The sequence below is a fragment of the Pinus tabuliformis genome, chromosome X (assembly GCF_031772625.1).
Source record: "Pinus tabuliformis cultivar Carrire ecotype Pingquan chromosome X, CPIR1, whole genome shotgun sequence".
Lineage (NCBI taxonomy): Eukaryota > Viridiplantae > Streptophyta > Pinopsida > Pinales > Pinaceae > Pinus > Pinus tabuliformis.
Genome location: NC_142308.1, coordinates 1,112,201,812 through 1,112,220,095, shown reverse-complemented (window position 1 = coordinate 1,112,220,095; position 18,284 = coordinate 1,112,201,812).

The window sequence follows — 18,284 nt, the reverse complement described above, 5'->3', positions numbered from 1 at the left end:
CTTCAAAATAAATTTTCAAACCACTCTTAAGCAAAAATTTAAAAGAATCTACACACCTTTTTTTCACTTTGTAGGAGCTCGATATTGCCTCTGATGTATCTCTGTACTTTCAAATCATCCAGTTCTGAAATTGCAACCTGTGGTAGCCCTCTGTGTCCTCTTTCCAATGCCACCAGTCTGATCCAATTTGGATTCTCCAAGGAAGAGTTATGTGAAATCTCCCACAGTGACCTGATTATAGACTAGTTCAGTAGAGCGAACTTGTACGACGTGCCACGAGTCACTGTTTCGTCCTTTGGCTCTAAAAAATATATACAAGAAACTACAGTCCGTCCTCTTTCTGCACCTTCTTACGAAATTTCAATCCAATGCTCAGAGAAAAAGTTATGATGATTTTCCCCAGGTCACCTGTTTGGAATGTAATTCAGGAGTCTGCAAAAAGACCAACTTCCTCAGATCATATCTCTGCAAATATAGCACAAAAAGCTCTGAAATTTGGAATCGAGATTCAGTGCGATGTCTTCTCAAATGGGTTTTTTTTTTAGCTTCTGAAACGTCACAGAAAAAAGTTATAGCGAAAATGCCACGATGACCTGTTTGGAGAAGCAAAACCCTAGAATCCAAAGCTCTGATACCAAATGTTATGAAACCAGCTCAAGAAAAGATAGAAAAGATAGATCAACGCCTTAGAATTCAGCCTCTTCGAGGGGGCAACCTCCTTTACAATACATAAATGAACAATTCTTGGATGACCGAAATGACAAAACCTCCTTTCTATATATAGGAGTCTAAGGAGTCACAATATAACCCAGTCGACCTAACAATAATAATATAAAGCCACAAAAATAACAATAGAGGGATTCTATGGGGCACGGTAATAACAATGTGGGGGCAATAGGGGCACAACAATATTAATAAGGGTTATAACTACAATAGTAATGGGGTAATCACTAGTATTATAGGGACCCAACAAGTACCAACCAAGAAGAGACACACACGGGCTAGAAAGGGTCTGTCCAGCATCCAACGGAGTAGTCCACATCGGATGCAAGAGTCGTTAAAAACGAGGTGCAAGGGAAAACACATACACCATCTAGCAGAGTAATCCACACAAATGTGACGGTCATTATAACCAGTAAACAAGATAGTTCTATCTAATGTCCCACGGAGTAGTCCACGAGGACAAGACAACAGTGATAACCAGTACAACACATTCTCAACAATATAAGTACTAAAACAAACAAAGTAGTTCAACTATCTTAGTACAAGTTAAGAAAACATGCATTACAAATGTTTAAAGAGTAGTCTTACAAACATCTACAAAATATGCATGAAACTGTGTTGGCCTTAAAAGGCTTCTGAATTAACCAAAATTCCCAAGACACATATGTACACCATACATCACTAGTCCCAGTAGTGGGACATTAGAGCCACTCCTCGCTCCTCAAAGAACTAACTGAAAACTCTCAAAGTATGTGGGAGGAGCCAAGGTGAAAAGTCCTTCCTCATACAATGTGAGGGGTATTTATAACCAAAGGTGATGCTTGACCCTCGTAAATCTTGGACTACCCTCATGAGTGTTCAACTTCCTACGAATTTTCAACTAACATGACTCTTCATCTTCATGTGTGCGTCCGTTGGACTTTCACTTTACATTACATTCAATTACAATAGATATCGCCCATATTAGTGATGTGGCCTCGATAACTCATGACACAACTTGACATGAAATTGCTGACATGGACTGGCTAGTTGTGGTGGCAATGTCAAACTATTGTTGTTGCTGAGTGACGAATGTTTTCTTGGATTTGCTTTATCTTCACCTCTGCATGGCTTGATGCTACAGGGTCATCAATGGTCTTGGTCTTGTAATATGGTTACATGCATGTGTTCCTTTTTCTCAAGCTTCTTTCATCCATCCAACTACAAGTAAGTCTTCTAGCATGTTTGCTCCTTCTTCATCCTATTCGTTGTCTCACCATGATCCATCAGTGTACCTGTTCCTGCAATTCACTCATGACGAGACAACATCAAATCCAAAACCTCCTAGTCTAAGATTATGCATTATTTTCCATGGACCGGGCCCAGGAAAGTTGATAGGCTGTGAAGAGGGCCCAGTAACTGCACACTGTGTAGTTCCAGGTGAGAAGGAGGGAGACTGGTCTCTGAGACTGCACAGAGCACAACCCAGTCTTCGATGAGGAACTCCGGGGCACAGTCTTCACTGTCAGGGAAAATTGCGTAGAGGCCACTGGGAGGCAGGATTTTGTAGTTGAAGTCACCAACGACAGTTGCAAGGTGGGACCCTGAGGGACACCTTTGCGTAGTTTTCTGAGGGAAGACAAGATAGGGCAGCAGAGGGACCAAAGAGGACAGTTTTGCACAGTTTATGGGAGAAATGATTCTCGACTAAGGGAGGTCACTCGGAGGACACATCTGTGCGATTTTTAGGAGCAATGTAGGCTCAGGTCTCGATGCATTACGGGGTTCCAACAAGCAGGAAGGAGGCTTGATGAATGATCTTGCAAAGTGTGCAATTCGGGTCAGGATTTGAGGCAGTTTCTGCACAATTCTGGGAAGGAAGACAACATGCTCACCTCTGGGATTGCGCAATGCAACTGACCCGAAGGACATCCTTAAGCATTGTGTAGTTCGAGGCAGCAAAGCAGCCTCACTGAGAGTTGAGATTGCACAGTGCAGCTAAGTCAGGGTTCAGTGAAGTGGAGTTGTTTAGTTGAAGAGATTTTTAGGAAATGGCAAAGTGTGAGAGGTAAGTGGACTTGCGAGGACTCGACATTGTGATCACATACTTAACATACCTCGACAACACTGACCACCAGGACAACATAACAAAGCATGACCCTATGTGGGACTGTTTAGATCTGAAAGTGACAAGTGCAACACTTGGGATAGACCTTTGGACGACCATGACGACACTTGTGCGACAATGCTTACAACTTTGTGTATGAGTACGATAGGTGTTTACATGGCAAGGACAACTTGTATACACAAAGATCAGCCTTCAAGGTCACCAGAACAGTTTGCAAACATGACATAACAACCAAACATGTCAAAAGACGACAATTGATCCAACAAGCGAAAGGGAGCAAGACACATAAAGGAAACACAAGGAATGACTTTCAGTGCTTGCAACCATGCATGTAATTGAAGACAAAATGATATTAAAATTACAAGTAGTCCTTCAAGCTACACTGAGAGGTGTATTTCAAAATATGTGCTTTGTTCTCCATACCTACCCTCCAAAGGGTTATGCATTAGATGGATTCTTCTTGTGGTCCTAATCTTCTAACATACCTTGGGTTCCTTAGTCTTCTTATCTTCCTCCTTAGCTCCTTAAGAGTCCTCTAGCATGTTATCCTTCTTGTGATCACTAAGAGACACACTTGCGCAGCTTCAGTGGGTAGTGACTGCTGCGGGATTAGGCCTTGGGAGGACACATCTTCACAGTTTCAAGAGGCAAGGTAGAGTGAGCAACTGAGGGACACAATGCACAGTTTTAGGATGCAAGGAACTTCTATGGTATGAGGTCATGGGAGGACACATCTGTGTAGTTTCAGGATGTAAGGCGGACTGGGTAGTTGAGGGACAAAACTGCGCAATTTCTGGAGATAGTGGGTTCCCGCTGAGGGAAGGACACTAAGGGAAACCCACTACGCAGTTTTGAATGCTAAGGGAGGTTGGGCTTTCTGCGCATTGCACAGTTAGTGTGTGTGATAAGTCCAAAACATGTCTATGTGGTGAGGACAACCCATTCTCACAAATTTTTCCCCTTGAAGTAAAACAAACTTCCCCTTGCACGATAAGCAATAATCCCTTGCCCAAATATGACACATACTATATAGAGATAAAAGTGTGAAGGACTCTTAATATCGAAGAGGGAAGCTTGAGATCATCAACTTACCAAATAAGTGACTAAGGAACGATCAATCACAGGATCCATAGTAGGCTCTGAAATTTGAGTACAGGCCAAAATTTTGGAGGGTGTTGCAGCTGCTACAACACTTGGCGACACAATGGTTAAATTCCAACTTCTCTATCTTTGTTTGTTCAGTGTAGGGCCTTGGTCCATTAGGGAGTATTGATTCATCATGCAGATTACTTCAGCTTCCCCACTTACCCCATGGACAAATATGGTTCGCCTTGTAATAACTCAATTGAACACAACATGAGATACAACCAGATCACAGTGTTTTGAATTGGGAAGGGTAGTTTAGCTCGCAAGATTAAGATTTTCAAAGTATAATCTTTCATCTTGGGTGTTGCTTCACTACCAGTAGGCCAGGACAGTACCTTGGCAAAGTCACATAGGAACACAAGCATCGCTCCATTGCCAACGAGCCTGGATAGTACCACAGTGGAGTTGCTTGCTTCACCTCTCTACGCAGGAAGCCTTTCTCTTCTTTCACCTTTGTTAATTTTGAAAGAGAACTATGCATAAGCACTTATTTATTTTTGGGGCGGAAGAGGGATCTCGAATTATTGAGAGTAGGAGAGGTTGTTCCTTCAAAGAAGCATGTAAAGACCTCTGATTTAGGTTTTCTTGTTTATATTTTTCCCCTTCTCCATTTCTACTAGTTGGATAAGCTTGAACACACCAAATCAGAAAACTGAGTATAAGCATGAGGTTCCCAGACTGGACACAGGTTCATGGTTGGACCAAAGCTCTCCTTACGGACGGATCGTATTTTCCGTCAAGACTTCATCAGCCAAAAGTTACAACCAAACACAAGGAAGACAAACATAGGACTAGCCAAGGGCTGCAGTGTCACAAGACTCTTTGAACTTCAACCACATAAACATTTAGAAGCCAGGACGTAGGTCTAGGAACAACACTTATTCAAGTAGTGAAAACAAACGAAAACCTGAACAAGAAAGGAAACAAAGCAAAAAGAAAGAAGACACAGAACCAGGAAACAAAAATCGAAAGACAAGACAACAAAATGACTAAAGAGAACATGATGTAAACCAAAATAAGAAAACCATAACGAACTACTGGGAACGAGTGCAAGGAAAGGAAAACTAAGATGCAAGTAATCCTACTCCTACCCTAACAACTATATTGTTAGTGTTATGTGTAATGAAATTTCCAATGAAGTCGTTGTAGCCGTTCCCGACTTGCATCCACAAATATATGAACGATTAAAATAGATAAAATGTGATGTGCAATAGAAAGTACAAAAACTTGAAAACTTTGCACACGAGAAGGAAGGTCTTGCCTGTGGGTAGAAAGACGTGTCACAGCCACTAATTTTACCCAATGCAAATGCTTACCTCTTTGATGGATACTTCTTTTCAACAAACCTCAGAAGCATCTTGTGGGTGCGTCCTTGTCTGCACCGAGCTTCTTGGCAAGCGCGATGAAGGATTGAAATTGTTGCCTACAACAAAGCTTGCCAAGTAGGATTGTTCCATCCATTCAATGATTGGATCGTAAAATTCATGATGGTTGCCTTGAAATCCTCATGATCTTCGAAAAGATGAATTTTTTATTGGAGAAGCGGGATCACGATGGGAATCTTGTAAAGAAAAATAGATTTGATCAACCTTGGCGGTCATGCCAAGATAGTGAGGACCTGCCACAACCATCAATGAAGGCTGAAGTGGCTTGCCTACTTGACAGAAATATGAAGAGAGAATTGTTAGTAATGAAGATCAAAGAGCTAAAGCAACTACCATTGGATGTACTGATGGGAAAATTATAAGTCGAATGAAAGTCACCCAAGATAGAGAAATGATTAGATGAGCTAGTTGAGATGTCAGATTCCCAGTTTGCAATGAATAAAGAAAAATTCATTCGAACAATCTTGCGAATGCTCTGAACAATGGAACCAAGTTCGTTGTGAGCTAGATATGACGGACCACCTTCCTACAACTAGTGACCAATTTCATAAGCATCATAGTCATCACAAGAGTTTAAGAAGGATGCTAGCATCGTGAATGCATGAAACCAGTTGAGGCATGGTGAATGAAGATGAAATTGATTCGTGTGACAACTTATGCGTTCATCATCACAAGGGGAGATTTATGGTGTGATAAGAGGACAAATTTGTAGTACAAGATTCACAAGAAGACTAAGTAGCTGACTATGAAGGGGGAAATTCAATAAGTATGATTGCGGGCAAAGATAGTCTTTGAGATGATCAACTTCACAATTCCATGACTTCGTGAGATACAGACATTCCCAACTCGAGTTTGACATGATATATTTGCATGAAGACGGATGCACCGTAATAGATTCACAAATTCAGTCATAAGTGAAATTTTGAAAATTTGAGAGATCACACCCAAAATACCAAAAAAAATTCACACTGGAATTCACATTGAGTGTAACCATGCAGATAGACAGATTGTGAGTGAGAAACTAGATCTGATTTGATTTGGGAGGCTTACCAGAGTCATGAAGTCTTGACATAACCATCAGCGAATGTTGAAGTGCCTCAACTCCCTCGCACGTCCCAGAACTTTCCACAATTGTTGAGTCACATTTTGAAGCTTGAACAAGATCATGCATGGCTTGAGGGTGGTTGTTTTTGCTAATTTCAAAACTGCTTTCTAGATGGCAACCATCTCTATCACAAGTTTCAACAATAATCAGATTGCTCAATTGAAGAGGCCCTTCTGATGGTACATCCAAAGATAAATGAATTGGTAAGCTCGCATGAGCAAATTGATTTAACAAGTTGTCTTCATGCAACATAAGAGATGATGAGGGGTGGGAAGAGTCCAATGTGATTAGATTGTTTTCAATTTTATCATGGACAACCTCACCGTCTTGTGTCAATCGAGGAGATAACTCATCGGATGGAGAAACAAAGAGCATGGAGTACCTTCGCCGCATGTATATGCATTGTGAATGGCAGGACACAATGGAAAGTGAGGTGAAGAGGAAGTGATGTGAACATCTTCTTTGACTGGAGCACATTCTAGATCTGAATTAGAATCTTCATGGGAAATCGGAAGATCACATGATGTGCTTGGGTGTTCGTCACGACATACAGACATTGAGTTATCATCATTGGGATGACTACCGCCCAAGGCTAGGGATTGATTAAAAGAATTGATTGTACAGGATGTTCCACTGAGATTAGCATATTGAGGATCATTCAAGAATGGAAGCTTATTGTTTTGATGCAGACAATTTTGAAACAGAGAGGGAAGATTGATAGTGTCCTCACCTTTCTCCTCCTCTGCCTGTGTAATGTGACTGCCTTACACCAGATCGCAATTTGAGCGAGTAGCCTGAGGATCAAGAGAATGCAAACAACTAGCTGGTGAAACAGATTGACCAAGCGAGTCATGGTATAAGGATTCATGGCTTGTAGATGATAGATGGAAGAGATGCAAACCATATTCAAGACTTGAGTTATGAACGGTGACATCCTCTTGCAGAATGGAGTAATTCTTCATTGCAGGCTTCCTCAACCATTTTGGAATTTCCTCCATTGAAGCAAGAGACGGATGAGAAAATGGGCTCAGGACATGTTGCGCAAATTTCTCAGCTTCATGTTCACACCAATGGGGTACCCACATCGGGACCAGAAAAGGAGGAGGACAAGGAACAAATGGGGTAGTGGGCTCCTCCTTTGAAATATGAGGTGCCTCATGACCCATTAGGGTTGGGGAAGAAGGGAAATCAAGAGGTTCATTGTATTGGGAAACATGAACCAAGCATTTGAACTCTTGTCTCAAGAAATCCAAGTTGAAAAGTTGGTAAGGAATTTCACAACAAAGGTGAAGGAACTGATCAAAAAAGTCCTCAACTGATTCGTCAGGCTCCATTCTTAAATGGTAGATTTTTTCACACACATCCTGATGGCTACACTTATCGAAAGCTTTCATCATCATCTTGACAAGCTATTCAAATGAATCGATAGAAGTAGTGGGTAATGTATGTCACCAGTGTTCAACATGACCTTCGAATGTGAGGGTGAGTAGTACAACCTAGACATCTTCGAACTTTATTTGGTGATGATGGCAAAGAGTCATAACTTAAAGCACATGCGCACGAAAAGAAAGTTCACCCTCACCATTGAACCTGAGTTTGGACATGTCATGGATAACTTTCATGGCGATGGTACAATTAGGCTTTTTAGAAAAACACCCCGGGATTATGATTTCAGGAAGAGCCATTTTAAATAAGAGATTCAAACCAGACTCTACAGGTGCAACCTATCATCTGGCCCTCCTTCTAACACCATTTTGTTGACGGTGCTGGAAATCTGTTAACCAAGGGGATCTCCCCGATATGAAGTCCCAACTAGACCTCACACCGTTTGGTGTAGGAGTCCCATCTGGTATAAAGGCCCGGTTGCCATATACTTAGAGATCTGCCTTGGCTCTAGCTGTCAACACATGAGAGTGTTGTGTTGGTATCTTCAAATAACAAGGTACATGTGCCTGGTGAGTGTGTAATCTAACTCTGTCAATGTTCTCTTACTACAAAGGGGGAGAGTAAAGTGAGATTCTAAATGAGAGGTAGTAGTACCACCCAAGAAGAGACACACGTGAACAAGAAAGGGTCTGTCCAACATCCAGTGGAGTAATCCATAGTGGATGTGGTAGCCATTAAAACTGAGGTGCAAGGGAAAACACGTACACCATCTAGCAGAGTAGTCCACACGGATGTGACGATCGTTATAACCAGTAAACATGACAGGTCTGTCTAATTTCCTGTGGAGTAGTCCACGAGGACAAGACAACAGTTATAACCAGTACAACACATTCTCAACAATGTAAGTACTAAAACGACCAAATTATTTCAACTATCTTAGTACAAGTTAAGCAAACATGCATTACAAATGTTTAAAGAGTAATCTTACAAACATCTACAAAACATGCGTGAAAACGTGTTGATCTTAACAGGCTTATGAATTAAGCAAAATTCCCAAGACACATTTGTACGCCATGCATCACTAGTCCCAGTAGTGGGACATTAGAGCCACTCCTTGCTCCTCAATGAACTGACTGAAAAATATCAAGGCTATGTGCGAGGAGCCAAGGTGAAAAGTCCTTCCTCATATAATGGGAGGGGTATGTATAACCAAGGGTGATGCTTGACCCTTGTGACTCTTGGACTACCCTCATGACCGTTCAAATTCCTATGACTTTTCAACTGACATGACTCTTCATCTTCATGTGTGCGTCTGTTGGACTTTCACTTTACATTACATTTAGTTACAACAAATATGGCCCATAATAGTGATGTGGCCTCGAGAAATCATGACACAACTTAACATGACACTGCTGACATAGACTGGTTGGATGTGGTGGCAATGTCAAGGCACGCACGGTTTGGAACAACTTGTGAACCTGGTCCATTCAGTCAAAGAGATGGGAATTTCACGAGTGATAACCTGGATTTGCTTTGTCTTCACCTCTGCATGGATTGATGTTGCAGGGTATTTAATGGTCTTGGTCTTGTAAGATGGTTACATGCATGTGTTACTTTCACTTGAGCATCTTTCATCCATCTAACTGCAAGTAAGTCTTCTAGCATGTTCACTCCATCTTCATCCCGTTCGTCGTCTCGCCATGATCCATCAGTGTACCTATTCCTACAATTCACTTATGAAGGGACGACATCAAATCCAAAACCTCATAATCTAATATTATGCATTGTTTTCGATGGACTAAGCCCAGGACAAATGGATGGCTGGGAAGAGGGCCCAATAACTGCACATTACACAGTTCCAGGTGATAGGGGGGGAGACTGGTCACTAAGACTGCGCAGAGCACAGCTCAGGCTTGGATGAGGAACTCTGGGGCACAATCTTCAATGTCGGGGAAAATTGCACAAAGTCGACTAGGAGGCAGGATTACGCAGTTGAAGTCACTAGTGACAGCTGCAATGTGGGATCTTGAGGGACAACTCTGCACAATTTTCTGAGGGAATATAAGACATAGCAGCAAAGAGACCAGAGAGGATACTTCTACACATTTTTTAGGAGCAATGAATCCCGACTGAGGGAAGTCACTGGGAGGACACCTCTGTGTAGTTTTTGGGAGAAATGAGTCCCGACTGAGGGAAGTCACTGGGAGGACACTTATGCACAGTTTCTGGTCTCTGTGCATTATGGGGTTCCAGCAAGTAGGAAGGAGGCTTAATGGTTGATCTTGCAAAGTGCACAGTTCAGGTCAGGTTTTGAGGCAATTTTTGCGCAGTTCTGGGAAGGCAGACATGTTGCTCACCTCTGGGATTGCATAGTGCAACTAACCCGAAATATAGCCTCAATAATTGCATAGTCCCAGGTAGAAGAGTAACACCATAGAGGGTTGAGACTGCGCAGTGCAGCTAAGTCGGGGTCCGGTGAAGTGGAGTTGTTCAGTCAGAGATATTTTTAGGAAAATGGCTAAGTGTGAGAGGCAAATGAACTTGTGAGGACTTGACATTGTGATCACACACTTAACATACCTCGACAACATGACAACACTGACCACCATGACAACATAGCATAGCATGACCTTCTATGGGATTGTTTAGATCTGAAAGCAACAAGTGCGACACTTGGGATAAACCTTTGGACGATCGTGATGACACTTGTACAACAATGTTTACAAATTTGTGTATGAGTGCGATAGGTGTTTACATGGCTAAGACAACTTGGATACACAAATATCAACCTTCAAGGTCACCAGAACGGTTCGCAAACATGACATAACAACCAAACATGTCAAAAGATGACGATTGATCCAACAAGCGAAAGGGAGCAAGACACGTAGAGGAAACACATGAAATGACTTTCGGTACCTGCAACCATGCATTTCAATGAAGACATAATGATATGATAATGATAATTAGTCCTTCATGCTACACTAAGAGGTGTATTTCAAAATATGTGCTTTGTTTTCCATACCTACCCTCCAAAGGGTTATGCGTTAGATGGAGTCTTCATGTTGTCCCTATCTTCTATCATACATTGGGTTCCTTGGTCTTCTTAATTTCCTCCTCAACTCCTTTAGAATCCTCTAGCATGTCATCCTTCTTGTGATCACTGAGAGACACATATGCGCAGTTTCAATGGGCAGTGACTGTTGTAGGATGAGGCCTTGTGAGGGCACATCTGCGTAGTTTCAGGATGCAAAGCAGACTGAGCATTTAAGGGAAAAAAATGCACAATTTTAGGATGCAAGGCATTGTTGTGGTATGAGGTCATGGGAGGACACATTTGCGCAGTTTCAGGATGTAAGGCAGACTGGGCAGTTGAGGGACAAAACTATGCAGTTTTTGGAGACACTGTGTTCTGCCTAAGGGAAGGACACTGGGGGAAACCCACTGCGCAGTTTTAAATGCTATGGGAGGCTGGGTTTTCTGCGCATTATGCAGTTAGTATGTGCGATGAGTGTGAAACATGTCTATGTGGTGAGGACAACCCATTCTCACAAATCTTTCCCCTTGAAGCAAAACAAACTTCCCCTTGCATGAAAAGCGATAATCCCCTGCCCAAAGATGACACATACTATATAGAGATAAAAGCGTGAACAAATATTAAGATCGAAGAGAGAAGATTGATATCATTAGCTTACCATATAAGTGACTAAGGAATGGTCGATCATAGGATCGATAGTAGGCTCCGAAATTTGAGTACAGGCCAACATTTTGGAGGGTATTGTAGCCACTACAACACTCGGCTTATCATCTACAAGCTTGGAGGAGATTTGAGACCAGATTGTTGTCCCCATTTGAAGGAAGGTAATAAATATTTCAAAACCTCTTTGTTTTTGTCTTAGAATTACTAGTTTTTCTTCAGCAAAATAAGTACAGTTAGGTTTTGTATTTGAACAAAAAAAATTGCTTAAGACATTAAACTGTGACCCTCAAAATGTTAAAGACCCTACACAAAGCCATTGCAATGAGGTTGAGGGGAAAGATATTGAAAATATTGCAAGAAAAAACATGTAAGAGGGGGGAATTCATGAATTTTTCAGTAAACCAATTCTTCAACCCAGTTCTTAAGTGGGTTCGTGTCTAGTCTTGGTCTAATCCTTATCCAATATTGGTTCTTATAACTTTTAATTCAAAATTCTATAGTTTGAATTTTTCAATAATAAGCAATGAATTTGTTTATAAGGTTATTGGCAATTAAAAAGGTAAATTTAGAATTATACAACTTCCACACAAAGTTATGGAAGTTCACAGGATCCCGCCACTAGCTAAAAAATATAGTTAGAGAACCCCATATGCTGCCTCCTTTGCCCTTTAGAGTTCAAGCCAACATCATAGTGAACAATGCTTTGAAAAAAAAGTTTAGAAGGTAGATAATGTTGCAATAGGTTGAGAATAAGAGAGGGGGACAACTCATGGAACAATAAGTCGAGAAACATGTTACCAACGACAGATAAATTTCCCCTGACATAACGCTACATTGCCTGGGATTTAATGTACCACGAGGCTTTATTGAGTTGTATCACATGACAAATTTATATATCGTATAAACAAATTGTATCCACTAAGTTCATGGAGTAAAAGTACACCACATTACCAACTATAAATAAAGTTTCATCTTAGTGAACATAACACGTTTCCTAGAATTTAATGTATCATAGGACATATGTTTAGTTTATCTTATTAAAGACATAGTTACATTTCATTTAGCTCACCATAATTAGCTCGTTGTAATTGTATGACTTAGTTAGCATTCCTTAGAAAAGCATAGATGTGAATTTTATAAACATAAATGCATCCTAAAGAAGGTTAGATGGCTAACATGACTTGACCTCACTCCAAATCACATAAATCACCTTGAATATTTTTCCCTTTCTCTTGGTGTAGTCAATGTACTCTTTTCCAACTTAAACAATTATATATTTAAACAAAGCACATTACACAATACATGTTCATAGCATGTTGCATTATACTTGTGGATGTGAATTTTGAATTGAAATCACAACCTAGCGTTTTACAAATTCGTTGTTTTATATTTTCTTTTGATGTTATCAACAATACCAAAATTATTGTTGTCCCTACAAAGAGATGAATCACAAAGCTTACAATTTGACCAAATTTACAATTGATTTATTCATAATTCATTCCTTTTTGTGGTAGGGACTTCCACCACTACTATGACCCTTGTTCCCTTAAGGTTTTGAATGTTATAAGCTATTGTCACATATATAACTTATTTATAATATTATTTATGTGATAAAGTCAAGTCAATGTAAACCAAATATCCTTTGTCATTTTTTCTTTAGATAAGAAGCATTAAACGCAATTGAATTTGGAAAAGATTAACATAATAAACTATCTATTTATTTTGGTTTTATTTATTAAAATCAATAAAAAAATTAAAATGTAAATATATTACTTAATAAAATTAAAATAAAGAAGCATAAATATTTTCTTTTCCCCACACACACACACACCCATAGAGGTAGTTTGAGGTAGTGGTTGAAGCCACGAAGGCATCTTGAGAAACAATTCTTTTGAGAGCCTAATCCTGAAGTCGTAGAGGTACCTCACATCTTACCTTAGCTTCAAACACTACCTCAAGGTACCTCTATGGCTTCAGGATTAGGCCCTCAAAAGAATTGTTTCTCAAGATGCCTCAATGGCTTCAACCACTACCTCAAACTACCTATGTGACTTCAAGACTAGGCCCTCACATGATTTGCACTTTGGCCAAGTATGAAAACTACTTGTTTTTCATCATTAGATCCAAGTCCATGGAACAATTTTGATTTGTATATTACAATTAAAACCTTGTTAAAATTAAAACTTTTAATGAGATGACATATCTTATTTTTTTATTCATCATTGGATCCAATCTCTTTAGACAATTTTTATTTGTATGCTATAATTAAAACCTTATTGCAATTAAATTTTCTTATAAAATGACACATTTTAGCTTCTTTTTTTTTGTGAAACAAGAGGTCGTGACAACTTATACTTTTTTCCTAAAAATAGAGTAACAACAACTTAATTGGAGATAGGAAAAAATAAATGAAAAGGCCAAAAATAGAAAAGTCAAAATTAAAAGGAATACACACACACACAATTGGGTTTATCTTGGGTGCTTAGGAGGAATGATAGGGATCTTCTTCACCTAAAATAAATTCGTTGCAAATAACAGGATGAGCTTTGAATATGTGATGGTTTCTAGCATTGTCATTGAAAATGAATAGTCGCTTGAAGAAGTGATTTTATTTTATATTTTATTTTAATTATATTTATAAATCTCTAATGATCTTCACACAGGGAATGCCTCGAGATTACATTTTATTTATGGAAAATTGCTTACTTATTTGTCAAGGCATAGAGTTCTAATAACCTTCATACAAGGAATGCCTTAAGATTGCACTTTATTTATGGGCAATTAAACAAATATTTTTAATTCTTAATTTTGTAATATTAAAATTTGACTTTTATGTTGACAAAAGTCTCCATTTTTTTGTAAATTATTTTTGCATTACCTCAAAATTTCAAAATAAATCATCCCAAACATCATAGTTCATACTATTATCAATCTCAATCTGCCTTGAAGGAAATAAGATCTATTGACTAATAATCCAAGGGAAATTATATCAAAATAAAACATATGATGTTAAAAACTACTAGAACTATCAAAGATTGAAATACATAGAGAAGTAAAATAATTGCGTAAAGACATATCATGTGATCAAGAGTTTGAAGAAGTCATTAGAGCAGGACCTTGGCCACTTGTACTAGAACAAAGGGCTTAAGCTCACATTGAAGATGAATTTTTAGGTGAGTCAATTGAGCATCCAAGCTAGCTAAATATGAACAGTGGTATTGCTGCACTCGCTTGATCTCATTCAAGGAAGGGATGATATCATTATGGTCTTCATGCTTCCCTTTCAAGACCCTACCCAAAATAGTTTTCATCTACCAATGGAGGGTGATGGAGTTCAAGTACTGGCTCTGTCTTCCCCTCATAGGACCAGGGTTAGGAATCCAATTTGCTACTTCTTTTTTAGAATTTTAGAGTTAGAATGTGCTTGATGATCATTAGTGGTGAGGGCCTCAAGCTGGTGAATTTCTTCATGAATGTTAGGATGTGTAGTAGAGTGAAAGATATTTATGGCTTACTAGTCCTGGACTTGGGCACGCGGTTGGCCTTGTGGTCCTCTACCACTAGCTCCCCTACGACTATGCATATGTTTCTAGGGAATTTTACACCAATAGGGGGAAAAAATAGGAAAGACAATTGTCCCACAACACACCTGGACTAACGGGGTTGAGACTAAAAGGGTCAAAACAAAAGAAATGCCATTAGATACAGATAATTCAAGACAAACTAGTAAGAATAGAAAGACCAATAAACCAAAGGCACAGATGAACACCTCCAGGCAAGGTGACCTTCTCACTAGGAATTATTAAAGTGTAGGTCACAATGGACCCCTATAAAAATCAAATAAAACCACCAAACTTGAACCGCAAAAACTCATAGCCACAACAACAAATAACAAAGATAAAGAGATAAGTCTATAACTTGATATCACCAACCCACCTTGTCGGATTCAACAAATTTGAAGATACTGAGTGCAGGGTGGCGTTGCCAACAACTTCCACCTTTAGCTCTAGTGAAATTCACATAGTCTCATGTCGTGAAGTCTCAGTGTGCCCACGTTCTAACTCTGGTCCTAAATCTAGCATCCTAAGTAAGCAACTGTTCCCTTTAGACTCAGAGGTCGAAGTAGCTTGTACACAAACCTAAGTCACTGCCACTTCATTACCAGAGGCAAGCGACCCCATCTAAGGAAAAGACCAAGGATCATGCCATGTATCTTGAATCTTCCCTCTACGCACAAGCCTGACACTGCTAGACAACTAAGAAATAATCCTATTAGTGGTAGGGAAGGAGTCCAGTCACTCGATAAATTTCGGAGAACAAAGTTTCTCTTCACAGGACAAGAGAACAAAGGAAGGCTTAACATCATAGTGGATGAAGAATAAATAGTTTGCATGTGTTATGCATGGTGTGGGCTAGCCACAACCAACCACCCCTCAACCGCACCCCCCCCCCTCTCTTACTGTTGATTTGGGGAAGCATCAGATGTGCTCTAGCCACAAAAATTGGTGGAGAGGCTAAAACACATAAGATCACAAATACCCAGAAATGGTTTGGGCAGACTCTAAACAGTTTGGGAGATATTAAAATAATTAATATTTTTAATGGAGTCCCTAAGTCTAAACTTCGAGAAAATAAAATATTAATGTGAATTAATATAAAACTGTGTTAGAAGGGTCCAAAAGTCATGGATCAAGCCATAGTTAATCTTAGCCATTGATTGGGGACTTAATCTCGGTCGTTGAATTGTCAACGAGAAAAGTATAAAAGGAGGCTTGAGGGTCACTTAGAGAACACAACAAGTTGATCAAGATTTTGATTTTCTGGGGCAGGGTTTGTTGTGGAAGTCGAAAGAGTGATCAGAGTTGCAGTTGAGGGATAGTGAATACAAAAGCAAAGAGGCAGAGATAGTACTTGGAGGATCAGCGCAGAAGCCGGGAGAGAGGAAGCAGAGCTAGCCAAAGGATCACGCATAGCCAGCCAGGGGTCACGTAGAGGCAACTAAGAATTGTGCAATGCCTCAAAGAGCCAACGTGGGTGACGTAGAGGCTCTAAGGGTTGATGCAGTGCCTCCAGAGGCTGACGCAGGGCAAGCTAGGGTGACGTTGGGCATATGCTAGGCCAAAAAGGGCTGACGCAGTCCCTAGAGGCTGACGTTGGGGTTTTTGTGAGGCAGATTGGAGCTAAGAGCTGTCAGAGTGTTTATCCAGGGTTTCAGCCATAACATTTGTCTGCGACTGAGATGTACTACTGCCAAGATTATTCTTTGTTGGGTGAGCCGTTTTGGCACCCAGATTGTATTCTGAAACTGCTTAATAATTAAAACCCTTAGATAGCTGCACCGGTTTTCTCGCATTGGGTTTTTCGGGGACATTGGTCCAAAAACAATGGTGTCACTTGTGTACTTGTTTTTTTTCCTTCAATTGATGATCTATAATGTGTTGAGCATGTACTTGTATTTATTTTCAATATTTACATGGTAAATAACTTGTTAATTAACTAGAACAAGTAGGTAGAAATAAATTAGAAAAGTACATGAAGGGTTTCTAACGGGTTAGACTTAGAAATTCCAACATGGTGTCAGAGCATGGTTACAGATCAGAGGAGAACTGAGGACATCAACAAAAAATAGCTGTCCCAAGTGACAAAAGTTGTTCCTAGCAGAGAAGCAGTAAGGAAGGGTTGACACAGTGCCTGCATCATCAAGTTTGAGTTGGGAAGAGGATTAGCGCGGTGGCAGAGGGGAGCAGACTCGACCTACGTAGTGCCCGATCATCTTTCTCGTTCAGGAAGGATCGATGCCCATGGCTAGGAGGTGTGGATTTTGCTGGTGTCGGGATTGCGCAGAGCCTAGAAGCTCTAACCTTCAGTTTGTTGGGGCTTAGGAGGCTGTGGGTAAGTTGCAGAGTGAAGTTGGTGGGGTACTGTAACTAGAACCATACTTAACAGGGCAAGACCGAGGAGGAGGGAATTGCTACCGAGGATTTATAGCCAAGAAATCCAAATCAGTGGTGCAACTGCACTAATGATCAGATTCGGGGCATCTCGACATTGGCAAAAGGGTTTCCAGGAGGGAAATCGAGGCTCAAAGGGAGTCACACCAAGAAATTCTAGGAGGGAAGTAGAGGAGCAGTGAGATGGCAATGAACGGGGTAAGAGACCAGGACAGACTGGACGGAGCCTCAAACTTCGTAGTCAGGAAGGCCATAATCTTATCCGTTCTAGACAGGAATCGTGTCAAGCACTTCCCCTTAAGGACGATAGCGATCCCAATGGACCTAGCTGAGAACAACAAGTATGAGGAAGCAATGGTGAGGGCCAAAAGCATCATCCTTGATAGGGTCAAGGACCATGTAGTACCACATACTATCGAAAAGGACACGACAAATGAGATGTGGGAGGCCCTAAAGAAATTGTACTAGCATACTTCTGTGCAGAGAAGGATGCTACTTGAAAATCAACTACGGTCATAACAGATGCAGAAAGGGGAGCAGATAGACACCTTCCTCAATCGATTGAAGGAGATCCGGGATCAACTGACTTCCATATGGGCCACGCCGGATTAAGAATTGATGGTGAGAACAACCCTTAATGCAGTCTTAGAAGACTGGGAGGAGTTTGTCCAGAGCATACTAGGTAGGGTGACCATTCCAGATTGGGAGGAAATGTGGGCGGCTCTTCGCCAAGAAGAGATAAAAAGGGTAAGCAAGGGGGGAGAGCAGTGACAAGGGGTTTAGA